This window comes from Talpa occidentalis, unplaced genomic scaffold, assembly GCF_014898055.3.
Source record: "Talpa occidentalis isolate TD23 unplaced genomic scaffold, MPIMG_talOcc4v2.1 talOcc4.13, whole genome shotgun sequence".
Lineage (NCBI taxonomy): Eukaryota > Metazoa > Chordata > Mammalia > Eulipotyphla > Talpidae > Talpa > Talpa occidentalis.
This window is the reverse complement of record NW_023601322.1, coordinates 91458124-91476650: the sequence shown is the minus strand read 5'-3', so window position 1 is coordinate 91476650 and position 18527 is coordinate 91458124. Positions and strand designations below refer to the sequence as shown.

The 18527-nt window shown below is 36.3% G+C and overlaps 1 protein-coding gene across 8 annotated transcripts in view; it reads right to left on the bottom strand.

The window, feature by feature from the left end:
• Positions 1-18527, bottom strand: part of LOC119243609 (uncharacterized) — a 782255-nt gene that overhangs the window by 137916 nt on the left and 625812 nt on the right. Inside the window, exon 11 of one of the 8 annotated variants that reach the window (XR_008551540.1) lies at positions 13208-13226. The exons of the other annotated variants lie outside the window; for them this stretch is intronic. The gene's annotated coding sequence lies outside the window, so the exon portion shown is untranslated. Of the gene's footprint in view, positions 1-13207; positions 13227-18527 lie in introns of those variants that run through there. 8 annotated transcript variants of the gene reach the window in all.

Here is an 18527-nt window from a genome sequence, read left to right as displayed (position 1 = left end):
GGATTAATGGGGAAAAACACATGCAAAAAATAAAAATAAATATTAAAGTACTTGACATAGCACTACCCAGAATGAAACACAGATTTTTTTGAAAAAATTAAATGAATGTAGCTTTAGGAAGTTACAGGAAAACATTATGCAGTCTATAAAGCTATTTATAGTCAAGCACTATATGAAAATGAACGTATTTGCAAGTATATTTGAGTTGGATGATGAGGAAACTTCTCTCAGCAACATTGTCATGCAATGCAAACTTGCTAGAAATATTTTCAAAATAATGTATTTGCTTTAGTTAATGCAAAGTTGAAGGAAAATAAAATGGCTGTTGCATTATGCCTGAGAGGATGCCATTAATAAATTTATGCAAATTCTTTTCATGGCTCATTCTTTTGTATAAAAACATATGAAAAGAGATAACAAGCAATATACATCTCTCTCTCAAGTGTGCAAAGGTGCATAGCATCTATGCCTGTGTGTGAACATATGACAAAAAGAACAATAATCATTTCCTTTTACTGAAGGCACACTTAAAAAAGTTCAAATTAAAACTAGTGTCAACGTATCTCCCATTACTTGACATTATGTCACACTGAATGGTAATATAATGGTAGTGGGAGGACATAACACCAAATTCTGTTAACAAAGGAATTTCAAAATGTAGGTTCTTCATGTGATCTTGAATTTCCTTAATAGACAAAATCCTGGGGCTTTGGGACTTAGTGCTTTGTTGTTGCTGTTAGTTTTTTCTTTGCTATATTTGCTTTTTGTGTTGCTTCCTAAGACAAGGTGTCACAAATACCTGCCTTCATTTTTTTATGTAATAATAAAATCTAGTCCCTGTGATAAACTCACATGTGTGGTAATTTCCCCCTGCCTCCCCAACCCACAATGGAATCCTGAAATGTTCAATGAGGATGTTATTTGGTGATTCTATCATTTCATCACTTATGTCAATAACCTTGGTTAGAACAGAGAAAGTAAGAGACAATATGAAAGACAGAAATGTAGACACAGTCATACAGTAAGTAAGCTGAGATATATTGAACTTTCATAAAACTTAGAATATATGCAGCCAGATTCTGAGACATAAGCACATAAACATTCCATATGATACAGAATTGATTTTGTAAACAGTTAATGTGCATATATTTATAATATATTATATATTTTGTTAGTGATATTAATAAAATTATAGTTACAGAGCATGAAAGTCTACAAGATGCCACCATGTTACTTTTCAAAGATGTAAACAGTTTTGTCTTTAAATATTTAATCATTTTCCTGAATGTTAGACATACTATACCCATCAAACCTTTAATTTATAACCCAACCTCAGTTTCATTCTACAATATTCTGGAGATGTTTCTCACCATTCTCCCAAAATGCTACTATCCATTCATAATTACATTGCTTTCTAGACACTTGTAACTTTACAGAATAAACTCCTAATTTTATTCATTTTCCTTTCAAACACCTATTCACCCCTGCTGAGAGAAAGAATTTTTCATTCCTTTCACACATTCAAATTCCACCATCAGATTTTCACTCTCAACACTTTTTGCATTGAATTTTTTAATTTGTGTGTATAATTTAAAAAATATACTCTGAGTTGTTAGCAGAAAGGCGGCACTCACTATTTTTTTTTCAATTTTAGACTTAAATGTAATGTACAGAACAAATGAACGTTCATATTAAAAACAATTTTAATATTGGATTTTAGTTCAAAGAGTCTATTCCAAGAAAAGGAGTAATGAATAGATTTATAAAAGAGAAATTAGTTATTGCCAAAACCCCTTTATATTTTCTCAGCATGTGTAGAACAATGAATACATATTTTTTAAATTTTGCTTGTTTAAATTTTTTAAAGTTTGCTTCTCTCTGCTCTTTGAATAACATCTAACTTAGACCTTGGGGAATTGCTCCAGGCTCTTATGGTGGTTGACTTAACCAACCAATCAATAGAATGTTAGTAGGAGTGTCATTTCCCAGACATACAGTTCTAACATGTGATTTGTTTTGTCAAAAATTAAATTTATAAGGCAGTTTTACCACTCTAGTTTGAGTTAGGAGTCCAAATTTATAAAGGATGATGTTGTTCACTTCATATCCATTATGATGGTTAACACAAAAGAAACAAACAAGAAAGAAAAAAGAAAACCAGAAAATAACAGACATTATTGAGGATGTAGAAACCCAGTACATTGTTGGGGAGGATATAAAATGACACATCTGCTATGGAAAAACAGTATGGCAGTTCCTTAAAAATTTAAAAGTATAATTTTCATGTGATCCAGAATTACACTTTTGGGTATATAACCAAAAGAACTGAAAGCCTGGGATGAAGTGATATTTATACAAACCTACATTCATTGCAGCATTATTCATTATTCACAAGAAGTGACAGCAATCCAAATATCATTCAATGAATAAGTGGATAAACAAAATGTGACATATATACACAATGAGTTTATTTAGCCACAGAGAGGGAGAAGATTCTGACACATGCTAAATAAGGATGACTGTTGAAGAGTTTAATCTAAGTGAAATAAGCCAGTCACAAAGAAGACAAATAGGTGATTCCCTTTATATGAGCTTCATATAACTATAGTCATATGACTGCCTAACTTGAGGAGTCAAATTCACAGAGACAGAAAGTAGATGGGTGATTACCAGGGACCGGGCGAGTGGGGAATGGAGAGTTAATGTTTGATGAGTACACAATTTCAGTTTTGCATGATGAATAGAGCTCTGTGGGTGGTGGTGGTGAGAACACAATATGAATGTATTTAATGCCTCTGAGTGTACACTTAAAAATGGTTAGTTCCGTGTTATATGTATTTAAAAAACACAAAATGATGAAACCTATGATTACATCTCTCACTATTACAGCTTAAAATCTATCTCATTCTCCAACATTTGTACATTCAAATCTTTCTTTTTCTCCCTTCTCATCACAAGTCTAATCAATTATCTCTGTTCCAGTCACGCTAATTTTATTCAATTTTCAAGGCATATTATGGCTTTTATTTCCTTTGATTTCTGTCCCACAGTTATTCTTTCTGTTTCAAACTCTTTTTTTTTAACCCACCCCACATTGATTTTTCTACTTTTCATCTTATCATTCGGTTTTTAGCATAAACATCAATTTTCCCTAGGAATTGTTAGCATCTTTTCATTCCTATTAAATAATTCTAAATAATTAAAAAAGCTATCCTGTTTCCCTCTAATCACTCTCTATTGTAATTGCTCGTCTCACTATGTAACATCACCACTAGACTCAACTCTTGCAAAATAATATCTTCCTAACAGTTCACTATTATATATTGATTTCCTAGCACAGCGTCTGATTTAATTATATTTGCTCAATATATCTGGCACAAAGGCTTCCATATACACATACTCCAGTTCACCAACGCAAACGTAATCTATGAAATTAAAGGTAGAAAACATTTGGCTATAAAGTATTGTAATGAACTTTTCAGGAGTATAGGAATTAAGATTAAAACCATCTGGAATCAGAGGCTAGCTCCATAGTACAAACACTGTACAATGTTCAACAACTTTCATGTTTCACCCATTTCTCTTTCATCAGCTCTAAGACGGCATAATTATACTGTTAACTTCACAAGGATATTTTAAAGATTACATAAAATAACTTAATCATTTAGAAAAACAATACTGTAGGCACACAAAAATGGTTATTATTGTAATTGTATATGAAGCAACAATATGAACATAAAAAAATGAACAGTTCTATCTTCCAATTTTTCTGGGGGTCAATATCAAATCTGATATAACCAATATTATAGTACTGTAAACAAGGTATAAATTACATTTTCTACAAGATTAAATCAAATGAGGAATTTGAGAAAATTGTTTGGAGGTGGCCAAGTTGACACATTTTGTAAAAGTAAACAAGACCTATCTCTGTAAATTTACCTCCAACAACAGCCAGAGAGACAAAAGCAGATCTAAACAACTGGGACTAAATGTGAAAGCTCCTGCACTGCAAAAGAAATTATCACTAAAAACAAAAAGATGCCCTACTGAATAAGAGAAAATATTTGTACCACATGTATTCAACAAAGGGCTAATATCCAAGATCTACAAATAACTCCTACAACTCAACTAAAAGGAAACAAATAACCCACACAAAAATGGACAAAAGAGCTAAATACACCTTTCTCTAAAAAAGACATACAGATGGCTAATGGGCATCTGGCAAACAGTGTTCATCATTGCTTAATATCAGGGATATGCAAATCAAAACCACAAGGAGATACTACCTCACACCTGTGAAAATCACCCATGTCAAAAAGACCAGATACAAGCATAGACTTGAGGCTACCGAGGGGGAAGAACATGGGAAGAGCAAAGTGTGGTTTGGAATTAAGACTAAACCACACTTTTCTCTTCCCATCTTCTTCCTCCTGGGTAGCCTCAAGTCTATAGTCAGATCTCGAGGGTTTGTTATTGGTTTGGTTTTCTCTAAACCCTTGTTTTGCTTCTCTATAGGCCACATATAGGTGACACCATTTGGTATTTGTCTTTCTCCTAACTTATTTTACTCAGCCTCATTGCACCTAGTTCCATCCATGTTGTCATACGTGGCCAGAGTTCATCTCTTTTTATAGTTGAGGGGTATCCCATGGCATATATACCACATCTTCCTAATGTCTTTAGGTACATAGGTTGTTTTCCCATAATATGGCTGTTTTAAATAGTATGCCATAAGCATAAGAGGCAGTACTTTTTACATTAGTATCTTTTTACATTCGTGTTTTTGCATTTTTAGGGTGGATATCTAGGAGTGGAATTGCCGGGTCATATAGTAGATATATTTTTAATATGTTTTTAAAGATTTATTTGTTTATGCATACAAGAGCTGGGGTATAGGCCAGAGATGTGGGGGGTGAGCAGATTCACCAAAGACAGAGTGGGGAGCAGAACAGGCAGACTGACTGAAATACACCACTGAGGGGAACAGTGGCCAAGTCAGGAGAGGTCTGCTGCACCATGTGGGTAGCTCGATCGCCAGGGATCAAATTTGTGCTGCAGAGGCTGCAGACAGCTTCTTAGGTTGCACCTTAACCCCTTGTGCCACGAGGGAGGCCCAAATGCTGAATTTCAAGTTTATTCATATGTGAATGACAATTGTGTGCATGGAGGTGGGGAAGAGGAGGAAAAGGGAAGAAAAAGTAGAGTAAATAAAATGACATTAAGTTTATCCTGGTACCAAACACTTAATAAAAGTGTTTATGCATACAAGAACTGGGGTACAGGCCAGAGGTATGGGGGAGTGAGACGATTCACCAGAGAGAGAGTGGGTAGCAGAACAGGCAGACTGACTGAAATACACTGCTGAGGGGAGCAGCGGGCAAGGCAGGAGAGGTCTGCTGCGCCATGTGGGTAGCTAACAACTAGAATGTGATTAACAAGAATGAAAATAGAAAAAGATCATTGAGGGTTAACATTTTGATGTTACACAAATGATGCTGGAGTTTGAACAAAGGCCAGGGAGAATGGGGAGGAGCTAAACTCTGCAACAAATGAATGCTCTTTAAAAGGAGCAAGATTTCTGCCTGTAAGGAAATTTGGGGCATGATGTGAAGAAGCTGAAGCTGCATGACAGATTTTAGTTTGGTCACCATGTAATGAGTCTTCAGAGGACAAGAGAAAGGTTGGAAATGGTAAAGTCAAGATACATCATGGGCTAAAAATATGATCAATGAAAAAAACTATAGTATTTAAGTGTATCACTGGAGAGAATTTATCTGTGACAAGGGTGATAGAGATTAATGGAACTGTGCAATCAATGAGTGTTAATGCTTCATCTGTATGAACATATGGTCAGATAATGTTGAAGAACAGATGTGATTAACAAGTCTGCAATGCCGGCTAATGGTAGCAAATAGAAGCATGAAGCACAGTGCTCTTATTTTCCCTGAAGGAATTTCTCCCCAGATGGCTTAGATAGGGTTTAAAAGTAGATTTAAAATGAAAACTTGTGCTGATATAAATTGCCTCGTATCTTTAAGTTATGTTTTAGATAATATCAACTATTGCCAACCTGTTCTAAGAAAAATATATATGGTTTCAAATATAATTTGGTTGAAGTTTTATTTCTATTTATTTTCCACTATTGCTACTTAGGAAACCAGTTAGAAAAACAAGATATTTAGCTATTACAATTTTTTAAAAGATTCATTTTATTTATGTATGTATACAAGAACTGGGATATAGGCCAAAGGTATGGGGTTGGGGGGGTCAGGGGAACAAGAGGATTCACCAGAGACAGAGTGGGGAACAGAACAGGCAGACTGACTGACATACACTGCTGAGGGTAGCAGCGGGCCAGACAGGAGAGGTCTGCTGCACCATATGGGTCAGTCTCCTGGCTGGGGATCAAACTTGTGGAGCAGTAGCTGTGCTAGCTATATAAAGCTGAAACTTTGATCCCTGTGCCACCAGGGAGGCCCCAACTAAAACACATCTTGCCACCATATATGCAAATCTACTAACGTGATCATGTACACATTGACAATTAACATTCATTTTTTTAGGGAGAAATATATTATGAAAATTATAAGCTATCATGATATAGTTAAGATGAATTTCAAATAGAATTCTTTAAAGTAGTATCTATTACATATCACATAGTATCTAAAACCATAGGAAAATTCAATTAGCAATCACTAAAATTTTAAATATATTATGCAAAATAAAGAAAACTTTATAAGAAACAGAAGATTCCCAAATAATATGTCACAATGTATTGCACAGTATAAATTCCATTTTTTCCTGTAAACATTGACTACTTATTGAAGATTCTGATTTTTACATAAGCAAAGAATGTATTCTTTTCTGGAAATATAAGCCAATAATAGAATGTATATTCAGTGTTGCAAATATCCCTTTCATCACCAAACTTAGAATACATATTTATTTGTTAAATAACTAATGTGTTCTTCTATTTGCCTGCATGCGCCTCTAGCTCAATTGCTACCATTACAATGAGACATCATAAAATGACTGAAAAATGCACTGTTTCATATACATCCATAAATGAAGTAATCAGATTCACATATATGCAAATTTAAATCAGAGTCATTCTAACTAATTTCTAAAGGGAAATTGATTAACTCCTTTTTTCACATTGTCATGTTTTCTTCTGTCTGTGCAAAATATGAATTAGTGTCATAAATCTAAAGGCAGCCAAAAATACTAGCCCACATATAACATCCTACTTATGCAAATAGTACATCTGCTGCTATTCGAGCTAGCCAAAGACTATTTCTAACTAGACTATACACCCACAACACTGTGAAGATTAAATCAATCAAAACCACATTCTACCAGAAATATTAACAAATCTCACAGTTACTGAAATGTTTTAATTACCCAGTACATCTGAAAGTCATTTCATATTCTGACTACCAATACCTAATTGTCCACAAAAAGGACTTGCCCTCTGCATATCTTTTAATAGAATTTTATGTTTCTGAAAGTGTCTTTTCTGTCCTCTTTTTGTAAATATTTCATAATCTGACTATGAAATGTGAACATTAAAACAAGAACAGAAAAATATGACTTTTTTCTTTTATTGATGTATTTTATAGAATCAAGTCAACCTTTATGTGTTGAAGAGAATCTTAGTTATGAAGACACAATGTTTGACTCCACCTACACAGAACATGGCAGAAAAATTATAAGGAAAAAAAAAAAAACACTGAAGTGCTTCTAGAAAAATCCAGACACTTTGAACCAGATCTACTACTTCAGGACATCCCCAGGGAGTTCAAAAACTAAGTTTGGTGGCCTCTGGGGGAAAAATTAAAGGAGGAGTTGAGGGGTGCATACCTGGGCTGGGAATTCACATCCAATGTAAAGCCTAGGGAAACCCAGAACATTGCAAAATTCCTTTGAGGAATTTTCCTGACCTGGGTCAGTGCAAGCTTGGCAGATCCATGACCCATGAAATTGGGCAAACTGCAATTGCGGTTGCATGGCTGCTGAAAGCTCTCTCCTCTCCACCATTCCAGAAGAAATCAAAGAAAAGTCATGTGGAGCCAGTCCAAATGACACTATAAAAAGCTCTACATCAGAAAGATGGACATCAGTGAACTCACATATCCCCCTGGAAGCTAAACCCAAGGCTCACATACAGTCCAAGCTTGCAGAGGAGGTAGCAGAGGCAAGGGAAGAGCAGCAAAGGCCTTTGTGGCCTTTGTGCCCTCTCCACACACATTGTATAGAGATGGATAGACCCAGTGTGGACAAATATCAGAGAGCAGACACCGGTTCATAAACAATTTAAAACAAAGGATTTCAAATAAAGCTCCTATGATAACCAGTAACCAAAAATCCAGAATAGACATCCGCAAAAGAATAAGCAAAGAAATTGATACAAATACTAAGCAAATTCATCCAGAAAGAGTAGAGAGAAACAGAACAGGCAGACTGATGAAATACACTCCTGAGGGGAGCAGCGGGCGAGACAGGAGAGGTCTGCTGAGCCATGTGGGACTCTCGCTGGTGGCCGGGATCAAACTGGCGCTGCAAAGGCTGTGGACAGCTTCACAGCACAGCTCAACTGCCTGCACCACCAGGGGAGGCCCACGAGAGACTTTTTAGTAAATAGTACTGGAAACATAAATAGCCACATGTAAAAAAATAAAGCAAGCCCCGTATTTAACACCATACACAAAAATTTAAATGGATTAAAGATTTTGATATAAAAAATGAAACCATAAAGCACTTGAAAGAAACTATAGGAGATACTCTACAGGACATCTACCACAAGTTTCATTAGATTATAAAAGATGTCATATTGAATAATGTTATGCTTCCAATGTACATGTTTAAGAAGAATTCCTTAAGGGTTTATATTCATGTGTTTGATGTTGAACTTTTCTAGGCATTTTAGCCAGTCTTCTTTCAAAATCCAAACCTGAATCAATGACTACAAATTATTATTTTATGTGACATGTGCCTGTTCTGGACAATTACGTTAAAAAGACAAGGTTAGTGAGGTTAAAAAAAAAATGATGTCAGGGCCACCCCGGTGGCACAGCGGTTGAACGCTGGGTTGCGAAGCTGCCCACAGTCTCTGCAGCACGGGTTCGATCCTGGCCGGCGGGCGAGATATCCACATGGCGCAGCAGACCTCTCCTGTCTCGCCTGTTGCTCCTCTCAGCAGTGTACTTTGTCAGTTTGCCTGTTCTCCTCTCCGCTCTGGCCCTGGTGAATTCTCTCACCCTCCCGCGCTTCTGACTACCCAGTGCTTGTATAAATAAATAATCTTTAATTAAAAAAAAAATGATGTCAAGCAGCATATACTCTCTTGCCTGCTTTCAAAATATATCAGAAACACATAGCAGATGACTTACCAAGTGTGTTCCCTACAGAGTCTCTAGAAATCTTAAAAGAAAACTTGGAGTGAACTTGATAATTCTCTGACCATGACTATATAATTCTCTCGCTTCACAACCCCACAGATACTTTCTAAAAAGCTCACTTTTAATTTTAATTTATCACTGATTTGCATATCACTAATAAACTTTTTTCTAAGTTTAGAAAATATTTTCTAAAGATTGGTCCATTCATATTTCCTTTACAGTGAAATAAATGCCTAATTGTGTCTGACTTATGGGTTGTTTATTTCTTCCATTTATATGCTGAACTACTTGTTCTGGTTATCTAACCCTTTACTTCTAAATGTTGTAGTAGTAAAATGTATAGTTTTATAATAACTATAATGCTCTCTTTTGGATTAAGAAATATTTTCAGGCAATTCTCAGAGTTTTAAAAACTATTTTCAGCATAAGTATGTAAGTAGTTTTCCTTCCTTTAATAGAGAAATCATTATTGCAATATATGGTTTTCTCATTATTGAAAAAACTGTATATGTATCTGTTTATATATTCAATTTTCTTCATTATGGAACTCACAAATATAACATATGGAGTCTTGATAAGTAGAGGAAATTTTCTCTTTTTTTAGGTTTTTCTTGTGCTTTTCATAGCTATTTAATCATTTGGATAAGATCATTGTTCAGTTGCTTAACTGAGTAACATTTAATCTAATATGAAGCCTTTATACTCAAGCTTGAGTTAATAAAATGTCTGATCACATTTTCTGAGAATAAAGTAGCTTGTCTGTGGGGGTATCTGTCACCTTACAAAGCAAAATTTCTGTTATATCAACATCAGGTGGATAGTCATTCTACTTATAGCAGGTGTTTCAGGGCCTCTTCTTAATAAAACTCCCTCAAAACATTAAAGAACTATGCCTGAATGCCAGGAAGTATTCATACTACATTAATCTTTTTAAATTTTCCAAAGCAAGGAAGAGTTAGTACTTAAATAAAATATATGATTTATCTATTCTAAAAAGCAGATACTTCATTAGAGAGCTACTAAAAGCTGTATTTTTTAAAAGCTATATTTTTGATAATAAAAATCATGCTGATACAATTAACACTACCAACTAGGTAAATGAAAGTCTGCAATTGTATAGAATTTCCATTTGAGCAAATCTTCTATTTTTTTAACATTTTACTGGATTAGAAAAAGAATCCATAATACAGTAAATGAGTTCATTTAAAATGAAGACTCAATTCATAAAACAAATGAAACTAATATATGACTATGAAAAGCAGAATATACAGAGAAGTATGTAAGACATTATAAAGAATGTTAACTTTAGAGAAGGAAATACAGAGGAATAGGCATAGTTTTAAAGATTAAAAAACATAGTCATCTACAAATTTAGTTACATGTTTAATCAGTACAAAAATGAAGTATTATACTTTTATTTTGAATTTTAACTCGTACCCAAGTTTTTTGCCATGTTTGGCAATCATGAGAGAACATCTCAAAAGAAAGAAGTGAAAATTTAATATACCTATACATACATATATGTGTCCCTAAAATTTGTGACACATTACAATGGGTTGGGACCACGTCAGGCCCTCTCTGGGTATCCCTAAATAAGTTTCTCAAAAGTCATTCTTTTGGGTATTCAAGATCTCCTGGACATTATGCTTGTTATTTATTTATAAAGCAATTTTATAAATCACATCTCATGTTGCTATGAACTATCAGCCCACGGTTTTATTGTTTAACATATCTATGTGTAGCAATAATTTCAAATATTATTAATTTGGGGGTTTTGAAAGAAATCTTTGCTTTTACACTAAAGACTGACAGTTGCCTTCCACCTCTCATCCTCCCAAATTCATTCATTCTTGCCCCATAGCAAAAAAAAAAAAAAAGTAGTCATTTCAGGGGTCTCCTGATGTCAAGCAGAGTCCATGTTTTGTAGCCAAGTGGGTAGCTTCTGGATAATGGGATGTGAATGGGGGTGATATGTGCAAATTTTGCAGCATGGCTTTATAAAAAAAAAATAAAAAATAACAGGAACTTATTCCCCACTATTTCTTTTCTTTCTTTTTTAAAAAAAAATATTTATTTATTTATACAAGCACTGGGTACAGTCAGAAGCGCGGGAGGGTGAGAGAATTCACCAGAGCCAGAGCGGGGAACACAATAGGCAGACTGACGAAGTACACTGCTGAGGGGCGCAGTGGGTGGCAAGAGAGGTCTGCGCGCAATGTGGGACCCTCGCCCAGTGGCCAGGGATCGAACTGGCTCTGCTGAGGCTGCGGGCAGCTTCGCAACCCAGCGCTCAACGACTGTGCCACCAGGGAGGCCCCATAGCTGTAATTTTGAATGGAATAGAGCCTAAAAGAGATGGGAGGCCATAGACATAGCAGGCTAGACACTGACACTTGTTTCATTGTGGCAAAGTACTGGTGAATGTTCATCAACCAGCGTTACACATTTTAATATCTCAAAATTTGAAAAGTCTCTAGTATTTGGTAGATTTTTCACAATAGTTTTCAGCTAGGAGGGTGTCATGTGCCTTTGCCACATTTACACCAAATTTCTTTACAACATTCAGCTCTCCTAGTCTCAGATTTGAAGCAGCTGACTTATAACAAAAGTGGGTAGTGGGACTTGGAGGGGTGTCTATGGAATAAACGTACTCACTGTGGGCGTAGTGGGGACTTCACCCTACACTTAGATAGTTGGGAAACCAAGGAGTGGTCTGGGCAGAAGTCAAGAGTTATCACTATCAACTTCATTACTTTTTATTCACTCTCATAGTATTTTAGATCATCTTTCAACTCATGAGAGTAGCAGGTTAGGGAAAACAGATTAAAGTGATAGAAATAACCATGAATGAGTGTCCAATTCTATGGACCTGTCCAAACAGGGTGGGTCTGTTTACTTTGGAACTGTTTGTTGAAAGAGAAACTAGGGGCCTCCCTGGTGGCACAAGGGGTTAAGAAGCAGCACTGCAGCTTGAGTTTGATCCCCCACCAGGGAGCTACCCACATCGCACAGCAGACCTCTCCTGATGCGCCTGCTGCCCGCCCTCTGCAGTGTATTTCAGTCACTCTGCCTGTTCTGTTCCCCACTCTGTCTCCAGTGAATGCTCTCACCCCCACACCTCTGGCCTGTACCCCAGTTCTTATATGCATAAAATAAATACATCTTAAAAAAAAGAGAAACTACTCAGTTTTGTCCTCTAGTTTTTTAAAAGTCCCTACTAGGATAATTAAACTATAACCCCGCTAATGCATCCCCTAAAAGGGGTTTAAACACTACTCAAACTTAACAAGGCAATGAAATTTTCTTAACACTTTTAAAAATTTCTTTAAAATGCCAAGAATGCTCACAACTAAGTCGCAAACAAATGATAATAATCGCTGCATCTAACAATTTTATTTTTACTAGAAAAAAATCCAATCACTGAATGAACTTATAAAGAAGTGATTAACCAGATATGTTGTAAGTTTTAGGACATGATGATGATATTTCTATTGTGAATACCAATTTTAATAGGCTTATTTGTCTTGTTATTTTATACAAGATTGGCTTTTTTATGATGAATGTGAGACTCTTTTGGTCCCAGATTTAATTAGTGTATTCTGATCTATTCTACTTGTTGTCAAAAATCATAGACTAATAGCACCAAAAATAAGTTGTAAAAGACTCTAGTTTATTACTTTGACAGGAATGAAACTATACTTCAGTCAGTGTATACAGTTACCAGGAATTTAATAGGATCCCCTTAGAAATACTGTATATACATTATTTGATCAATTTCATTTGGGGAAAGTAACTCAAGTACTTACAAATGTATTGCTTCCTAGTTTGCTGTAACAAAAAAAAAAAAAGATGTAATGATTCAGGAATTAGAAACTGTAATGCAAAGAAGAAGACTGATATTATGATACTATTACAGGTCGCAATGAATATGATCTTGCAGAATAATTTTATTAACAGTGTGGCAACATTTGTAACAGATACGAGATGTCTTTTACAAAGATGAATCTACCGATGTTTAAAAAAGTCAAGGTTGATATTTTACATCTACACCTGCAATAATCAAAATGACTTTACTAGTGTGGTTATGGCATTAAATATCGACCATTAAGAAATGTCCATTTTTTGGTAAAAAATTTCTTTAAAAATGGTTCCATGAAAAGATATACTACATAGTCCATTTAATTTTTCTTCTCCTGGCTTTGCACTTTAATTGGGAAATATTATTATGTGCATATAAAAGTCTTAGTCAATAAAAATATAATTATCATCTAAACAGAACCATCAAAACAGTAAATGCTATTAATTCTAGGATACTGATTTAATAAATAACTTTTTAACTTTGTGGGAGAAAATGATTTTGAATGACACCTAGTTGTTGCTTCATTCAGAAATATATGGTACTTCTGTGTGTTTTTGTATAAGTAATTTGAAATCTGAAATAGGGTGTTATATAGTAGAAATTAAATCTGATAAAGCTGGTTGATTTTATAATGAGGACTGAATTTGCAAATTAAAGAGCAAACATCTCCTGTAAGTTAAGTAAGCAAAAGATACCAGATATTATTTTGATTAAAATAAGTGTAAGAAAAATGAGAAAATAAAATTAACAACCCCAAACATTTCACTGACAAAGAGGTGCTCGAATTAACAGTATTGACACATTCACTCCTTTCGAGTGTATCAGCTTCATTAAAGTTTCCATAAGGGAGGGTGCAGCAAGGTTCTCTGATATGCTCTGGTAAAGTCTGGCATTCACCACAGAAACTGAGAGTGATTTGAATTATTGGAAGACAAACGTGTTTTCAAATCAGACTGTTTCCTTTCGCTTGTTTCAAAAAATTAAAAGATGTTCTAGTTCATTTGTTAGCTCACAGGCCATTGTATCAGTTAGGATCCAGTCAGCAGAAAAAAGCCCATACGGGGTAGTGTTCAATAAAAGGAATTTAATATGGGCTTTTCTTTGCAAATACTCAGAAAAGCTGAAAAACTAAAGGGAAAACCACATAGCATCATTAGTATCTCCCTAAGGCTGAAAGGACAAAGGGAGGAATGTGTCACCCAAGTAAAAGCTCCCTCTGACAGTCTGTGAGAAGCCACTTGTCAAGGGAATACAGAAATGGAATTCACAACACCTAGTGGAAAATGAATCTGAAAGTAAACAGGTAAACAGCCATCATAATTCACACCTTTGCTTCTCAGCAGCCATTTTCTTCTTCCTTTTTTAGCCATCATCTGAAACTTCATATTCCCACTGAACATGAAATCAGTATCCTTGGGCCTCACTGGTGGTGCAGGGCAGGGAGGGGGTAAAGTCTCAGCACTATGAAGCTGTCCACAGCCACCGCAGCATGAGTTCAAGCCCCGGCCAGGGAGCTACCCACATGGCACGGCAGACCTCTCCTGTCTCCCCACTGCTTCCCTCAGCAGTGCATTTCAGTCAATCCACCTGTTCTGTTCCCCACTCTACCTCTGGTGAATCCTCTCACCCCCCACACCTCTGGCCTGTACCCTGCTTCTTCCATGCATAAATAAATAAGTCTTTAAAAAAATCAGTATCCTCCATGTGCATAACTTGCTTCAAAGGCTCATTCATATACTGAGAGGAAGCCTCCCACCATTTCCCCCAGCCTAAGGAGGAAAGCCCTCTGACAGCTCCTCAAGGACACTGTACTTCTCAATTTACTTAAAAAGGCATTATTAAAGAAAAATAATAATTTAAATTAATATGGACACAAAGGGACTGTTTTGTACTATGCGTCATAGTTTCATGCACCCTAGTACTTAGAGATCACATTTTTTCTTGATGAACAACAACAATCAAAGTAAAGAATATATGATAAGCTGCAATCTATGTCAGTTTAGGGGTGACCTGGAGGCTCAGATACTGGGCAAGTATAACCCCAATGTTCCCCCAGGGCAGTTGTCACAAGCTTTCTGCATAGTCATACTGAAGTATATTTGGGGATACTACTAGTCACACATTATCTTCTAGAGAACTCAAAATGTTGAAATCCAGGAAAGAATTTTGAGCAATATTGGTGCAGACTTAGGGCAAAATGAATTTTCCTTTACTAGAGAGAAACATCCTGAAAAATGTGACTTACTATCACATAATGAGAGCGGTACTATTTGAAGAGGAAGAGTTAGCAAACTCTGAGAAATATTCCAGAAAGCTGGAGTAAATAAGCTCCACAGAGGGAGAGCATGCCCAGGAAGAAAGGAGTAAGCAAAAGAAGCTCAGAGATCTTCACACAGATCTCTGGGTGATGTATGAGCCTTTAGACTAGCAAATTTAAAATGGAAAACCAAAACCAAAGACTGTTCTTTAAAAAAATAAAGATTTTATTTTTATTTATGCAAGAGTTGGGGTACAGGACAGAAGTGTGGGAGGGTGAGAGGATTCACCAGAGACAGAGCAGGGAGCAGAACAGGCAGATGTACTGAAGTACACTACTGAGGGGAGCAGTGGGCGAGACAGGAGAGGTCTTCCGCGCCATGTGGGTATCTCCCTGGCCGGCCGGGAATCAAACCCGTGCTGCAGAGGCTGTGGACAGCTTCACGGCAAAGTGTTCACTGGCTGTGCCATCGGGGAGAGCCCCAAAGCCTATTCTGTGCATCTGAGTACCCTGGGATCTGCCCTGGAGCTTCCAGATTTCTCCAAAGATGCCAGCACTTCCTTGCTCCTATTTGTCTTAATGTTTATTAAAGCTGATTGTAAAACAACTGAGTTGTTTTAAATATCTGACCCTATGTGATTGGGGCAGCAGTACTGGTTGTATAACTCTTGATAGTCCGTTCAGAGGTTTTCACAGACCTGACAGGATCCTTAAATCAGTAATGCAAAATATACAACTTGAACAAACAAGTTTAAAACTATTAACATTCCCCATTTATCTTAAGCTGTCACAACCCCAGGAAATCTTGCAAGGAGAAAAATGAAAAATTCTCCTCACAGGCTTATAGTTCTTTGGGAAATTGTCCAAGTCTACACGTAGAAGTGTCCAAAATATAAAATTTGGCAGGAGGTCACCTGAAGAGAAATACTACAGGATTGTTTCCAACAATTAAAGGAATTCTTCAGTTGAGGAATTCTTCAATTGGGGAATATGGAATGCTGAGATGGATGAAAAAAAATAAGACAAAAATACTTTGACGGTTAATGGTGAAATGTTAAAACAGTGAGAATAAAGTGAAAACCCTAAAACACTTTTGTTAATTGAGGGAGACATGTACACATTTTAAAAACAACTTATTAAAAAATATAAATGTCTTCTTATGTATTTTTATGATTACTCTAGCATTTTTTGAAAGGTTAAAAACCTTTCAGATTTTTCATACCCAAGTTGGTGTTTATATAAATTTTGGTATACTGATATTGTGGAAAATTCTATATGACTTACAAATGAAACTGATGCAGAAGGAACGATGAAACAAAATATGCTAAAAACATAACATAGCTGTAAATAAAAATACAGCATTTCCAATTTATGTTAAATATTTATTATGTATTTAAATAGATGCATCTAAATACAAAGATGTGAAAGCATATTTACATATTCCTTGAATTTTGGAGAACAAGGCTATAATAAAATTATAGTGGCATATTAAAATTATTACATCTACATGTGCTCTCTAGAAATACACATAAAAATGCTGAAGTAGGGCCTTCCTGGTGGCACTAGGGAGTAAGACACAACCTATGAAGCTGTCCGCAGCTTCTGCAGCACGAGTTCGATTCCCAGCCAGCCAGGTAGCAACCCACTTGGTGCAGCAGACCTCTCCTGTCTCACCCACTGCTCCCCTCAGCATTGTACTTTGGTCAGTCTGCCTGTTCTGCTCCCCACTCTGTCTCTGGTGAATCCTCTCACCCTCTGCACCTCTGGCCTGTGTCCCAGTTCTCGTATACATAAAGAAATGAATCTTTAAAAAAATGCTGAAGTATACATGCATTAATATATTTTTGTTATTCCTATGATTATAAAAACCATACAGGATATCTGCATGGTAGGTTTTTAAAATTTTTACTTTATTCTTAATAGATTTTCATGTTTTTTTTATTTTTTTAAATCCTGTATCACATTTTTCATGAAAATGTTTTTAATTTTTTTAAAAAGCTCTGCATTTAACATCTTTATACATGCATTTTTTTTCCGGAAAAATCCTTTATTATATCCTAAAGGAAATAACAAAGTGTGTAATTTCCAGTTCAAAACATTCCACTGTTTTGAACTGTTTTTAAATTTTTATGAAGAAAACAGATGACACCTCTTTCTGTTGGCTGGACTGTGTCCAATGGATCATAGTGCATCTTATGCCTGGGTTGGTTATGGCAGTTCTGTGACTTCTCATTTTCAGAGAGAAAAGCTTAACAACTTTGTTGCTGTTGTTTGTAGCTATGGAAAGGAAGCTTTTGTATGTAAAAGTACAAAGAGCTATGAAAAGGGGATAAGAGAAGTATGTAGAAGACAAGAAGTCTCCTGGGAGAAAAATGAGACAACTTATAACTAACCTTATTATGTTTAATTTTGGTAAAAAAATAGTGTGCTATCCTGATAGTTCTCAAAGAGGTCCACAATGACAGGCCTCCCTGGTGGCTCAAGGGGTTAAGAGGCAACCTATGAAGCTATCTGCCACCACTGCAGCACGAGTTCGATCCCCGGCCATGGAACTACCCACATGGTGCAACAGACCTTTCCTGTCTCGCCCACTGCTCCCCTCAGCAGTGTATTTCATTAGATCTGTCTGTTCTGCTCCCCGCTCTGTCTCTGGTGAACTGACTCACCCTTCACACCTCTGGCCTGTACCCCAGTTCTTGTATATATAAATAAAGGAGATCCTAACTGGGGATTGACATTCAGTGTCAGGAGGTGGAGCTTCCTGGGGAAAAGCTAGGAGGGTCATAGCTTGTGCAAGGAGGAGGAGGAAGAAGAAGAAGCCTTTCTGGGGACGTCCATAGTGGCACAAGGGGTTAAGATGCAGCACTAGGAAGCGATCTGCAGTCTCTGCAGCATAAGTTCAATCCCCAACCAAGGAACTGACCCACATGGCTCAGCAGACCTCTCTTGCCTCACTTGCTGCTCCCCTCAGCAGTGTATTTCAGTAGATCTGCCTGTTCTGCTCTCCACTCTG